The sequence below is a fragment of the Solanum tuberosum genome, unplaced genomic scaffold, assembly GCF_000226075.1.
Source record: "Solanum tuberosum cultivar DM 1-3 516 R44 unplaced genomic scaffold, SolTub_3.0 scf00003, whole genome shotgun sequence".
Lineage (NCBI taxonomy): Eukaryota > Viridiplantae > Streptophyta > Magnoliopsida > Solanales > Solanaceae > Solanum > Solanum tuberosum.
Genome location: NW_006238929.1, coordinates 2191398 through 2196637, shown reverse-complemented (window position 1 = coordinate 2196637; position 5240 = coordinate 2191398).

Here is a 5240-nt window from a genome sequence, read left to right as displayed (position 1 = left end):
GATGTTGTTTTTTTGAAGGCTCAAGCTCACTATCAACTTCTGGAGATTTAATATATCGTGAAGCTCCACAAGTATGACAAAATTCATCATCCTTATGATCATTCCTGAACAACATGCAATCATTGGGACATGCATCAATTTTCTCATAATCAAGACCGAGATTATTAACCATAGACTTTATTTTATTGTAAGACGGAGGAATGTTCAACTCGGGCATCGCCTCTTTTAATAACTCTAAAAGAGAAGTGAATGATTCATTGCTCCATCCATGTAGACACTTCAACAAATATAAACGAAGTGTGAATGATAATTTAGAGAATCCTGTACGACCAGGATATAATTCTTGGCTTGCCTCTTCAACTAAGTTATAGAATTTCTTGGCATCTTCATTTGGACCATCATAAACTCCTTCAGCCTGTGCAACATCTCTGAATTGATCATTCAACAACCCATCAATATCATCACGCAAGTAATCCATATCATCGTTAACATTCAACTTGATATCCCATTCCCCGTGATTGATCCATCTAGTATAGCCTTTAACAAATCCATAGCATATTAGATGATCGTACACTACATTCCTTCGAGTCCAACGAATATTACAATATTTTGCACATGGACACTGAATTTCCTCTCCTTGACGATCTCCATAAGAGTAAGAAAAATCTAGAAATGATTCAACACCTTCAATATACTTTTTGCTATACCTTGCTAAATTCATCCAATCCTTTGATGGGATATATGAATTCCTAGAAGAAGATATCAATATTTAATATGTCACTAACAATCATTAAATCATTAAATACTTCACAAATGAGTTGTAAAAGTCACGAGTAAGTTATCAGAATCATGTGTTATGAGATGATAAAAGTTTCTTACCTAGACATGGCAGTTGTGCTATGCCAAATCAAACCTTGAATCCTCCACAAATGTTTTTGAATGTTGATGATACTACCAAGGAAAAATAAGTAAAATTAATAGGATAGACACAATTAAGAAAGAAAGTAAATAAAATAGAATTCAAATTATTAAAAGTTAAAAGTTTTGTGAGTGAATTTAGAGCTTTAGAGCTTTTAGTAGTTTTTAAAACTAAGTCCAAAATTTTAAAATCTCATTCTTGTGTACACCCAATCAGAAAAGTATCAAACATCTAATACCATGTTTAAACATTCAAGCAAACATTCCTATGATCCTATAATAGATAGTCTATCAATAGCTTATGAAAGTCGCTTTGTATTAGTAATACAATAATTTTTTTAATTTATTGTCTTAGTAATACAACAGTTTCCAAATTTCACATTGTATTAGTGACATAACGGTTTTTTAAATTTTCTCTATATCATTGATACAACAACAGATACAAAGTGAATTGTTGTATCAGTGAAACAGAACGAACTTCAGAAACTCTTGTATCACTAATACATAGAGAATTTCAAAACTGTTGTATCAGTGATACATGAAAAAAGGTATTTTTTATCCTTCCCTTTTGTGGTGAATGTTCTGTGAGTTTTTCAGCTTCTCCACATTTTGAGTCAACTAGTTTTGTAAAGCCCTTGGCGGGTAAGCATATGAGAAATGAAGAACACATGGTAGGTTTTGATTGCTGATTGGGGAAAAAAAGGAAGAAATGCTAAAAGGCGGATCTGTTTTGCTGGCTATTGAAGTGCAAGAAAAAAAGTAGAACCAAAGGAGAAAATGAAATGAAGGACAATAAACTTACAAGAGAACTGCAGCAGGTGAATAACACAGTCAAGGATACTTGAAAAATGCAACAGGGAAGGAATCACATGACCAAGGGGATCAGTGGCAGACACAGAAGAAGAAGCAAAATAAGCATCAAGAACAGGCCAACCCTAAGACAGTGTGGAAACCTAGAGACTTCCAGCATAAAGAAGGCATGGAGAATCAGCAAAATCCAGCTCAAGCAGGTATGACACTCAATGTTCCTACTCACAATACTTTTACTAGTTTAGATGTGCAGGAACAGGTTACAAACAGCCTATATGGTCTGGATACCAGCAATAAGAAATTAACCAAGGAGGATCAAACATCACAGGATCCAGGTAAGCTAGCTAATTCAACAAGTAGTGAAAATGAACAACACTCCCAAAAGAATCAAAATGCAGGAATTTCCAGTAACATGGAACCTGTTATTGATTTAAAGCTCCCCTTACCCCATAGCCCCACTATTATTTCTTTTGAGACTGTTGAGGCTATTGATGGAGTTTCTAGAGGGATGGATGGAGGGATAAAAGACACACAAACTAATATGCAGGAAGGAGAAACCAAAGGGAGGGATTTGCCTAATGTTTTGCAGGAGGGCAAAAGTACAAACCAGCTTCAAGTTCCTATTATACATCATGGAAGTAAGCATCAGGCATCCCACCAGTTTGATATTGGGAAGAGTTTACAGGGCTTAGGTAAGGAAAATCCTTATGCTGGAACCAGTGCTAGACAACAAGAGAAAGAGGGACTGCATAGTCAGATTCCTCAGAAAGATGCAGGGAACACTTCTACTCAGCCTAGTAACAATAATTCCCAGGCCAGACTGAGCAAAAAAAGAAGAAATGATATTAAAAAAGGCAACAAAAGGAAATGGAAACTGAAAATAAACAGCAAGGACAGAAGGAAGAGGTTGAGGACTATGATGAATATGGGGTTCCAAATTGTAAAGTTGAGTATGATGAAGATACTCAATCTTTAGATGATAATGATGATGAGATCACTACAACTTTTGGGACCACTTTTCAAACTGATTATGAGGAGGAAATCCAAGAAATCAAAAGGCAACAAGGACTATCTCCAAGAGGAAGGAAAGAAACAAGGCACAACACGGACTAGAGCTAGAAGCAGACCACTCACTAGAGCTAGAAGCAGAGGCTTGTGATTCATTTGAATATGGAAAAGACTCACACTACTAATAATGATATCACTAGACCTGAAACATGTTTTTCTATGTTTCTGTCAAATGCCATTTTTAGAATAGGTCTTTTTTTTTAAAAAATTCTTCTTTTATTGTAAGGGGAGAGTCTCTTTTATTTATGTTTTCCTAGTATAATTGTATTGAGAAGAGTCCTCTCCTTAAGGTGCATAGTGCTAGGTTTACACTTTTATAGTATGAGGATGAGTTGACTAACCTTATTAGGTAGGTCGACTCTTGACTCACCATAGGATCGGAGGTAAGGTTTAAGTCCCTCTCCTTGTATTTTTTTAAATTTTTGTTATTAATGAAAAGGCATAGGGGTGTTGCTAAGCCCCTAACCCCACCAAGGGTCGTTCAACTAAAAAAAATAATAAGTACTAGGTTATATCGAGTAATTCCTGTACTTTTTTTGGTGTACACCTTAGATACTGGAACAAAGAATCTAAGTATGAGCAAACTTCACTTTTCTAAATCGATTACATGAAGTGAAGAATCAAACTTCTAAACTATCATGTAATGTATTGGTTAGCTACTTGTTTGAACTCAAGGCATATTCACTGTAAGAATTCAAAATCGATTACATGAACTCAAACTTCTGGACGATTTCAGCCCTAATCGGCTTATATGCCTAATAAAAAAGAAATTCTCAAATGGAGAATTAGCCCACTTATACTTATTTAGTGATTACGAGCTACACTCCCAAAAATCAACTGATGAAGCTAAAATACGAGCTACACTCCCAAAAATTGTATACAAAAACACAAGAATATCAAAACCCTAAAGCTAAAATTTAGACTTTCAAAGATAGAATTTGTTACCTGATAAACCCTACTCCAACGAAATCCTGCTTTCAGCGAGAACTATGATGTAAATCGTGTCCTTCAGTGAGAGTTCTTCAGCTAGAAATCTGTCTGAAATCGTGTTCTAGCGTCAATTCATCTTGCCAACAACCCCAAAGTAATCAATTCCTTCTTATTCTCCTCTTCTAAACACAAAACAAAAAATCAATCAATAACAAGAAGACTATTTTTAGTACTTGCGGAAAAGTGAATCGAACTCACGCTTGACAAAATTGTTATCGGAGAAGAGAATCGAACTCACGCTTGACGAAATCGTTATCGTTATTAGTTCTTCGGCTTCATTTCTTCAGCTATTCAGTTCTTCAACTCTTCAGCTCAGTTCTTCCGAGAAAGAGAGAACTCACGCGTGTTTTTCTCAAAAATGTTTTATGTATTTTATTAAAATTAATGTTTTATGAAAAATAAAATTGGCCAATAAAAATGGGAGGGAGAGTTAAAAATGTTGGAGGGAATGTAATATTTTAGTGAAAATTTTAAGGCCACACTTCTAATGTGTTGTTTTTACAATTATAAAAATAGGACACTTTAAAAGTGTGGCCATATATGTTAATAGTTATTGTCAATTATATCATATTGTAACAACACTTATAAAGTGTAGCTTACACCATTAAAGAGTACATTCTTTAATTGTTGCCAATATAAAGTGTAGCTAAAAGTTAAAAACTTGGGCTACGCTTTGAAAGCGTCCCCAAAAATATTTTAGGCAACACTTTACAAGCGTTGTCCAGAATTAGTGTGGCCGTAGTCCTAAAATGGTGTAGTGTCCTCAAGGACCCATGGTTGGTCCTTGGGGTTTGAACCTTGACGTTCTAACATGAAAAACATTTATTTTAAGATACGGGGAGGTTCATTCAAGGCTCTAACCCCAACATCAAGCTCTAGTTTAGCCTATTAGTTTCCAGAGTGTTACAAAAACAGAGGACCAAATAGTTGACATATTCACCAAGGCACTAAGAAAGGAACACTTTTTCAAGAACAGATTGAGCCTGGGAATGCACAAGATGAACTGATTCCACAACTAATTTGCATGCAGCCTCCACATTGACTATGCTAAAGAGGGCAGGTATCTACACTTGTGTTATTGCTTATTGTTTGTGAATTCACCTCTTGTACCTCACTACATGTATACACTCATGGCATTTTGTCTAAAGAGAAGATCTAGTCAAAACAGTTGATGCTTATAGTGACCAACGACATTAACCTACAGTACGAGTGTCTACGATCGTCGATAATATAATAACCCAACCAAGGGTTGTGGTCGTGTCCCAAGGGAGTGCTTTTGAGAATTAGTATAAAAATAAAATTAAGTTCTAACTAGTCATAGCTAAAGATATTAACAATTAAAAACATTGTAAATAAAAAGGGGTGACACACAGGTGTCAAATATCTAAATGGGGTTTTTGTCACAAGTGTAATAAAAACAACAAAAATAAGGAAAATCAAGTATGGGGAGAAGT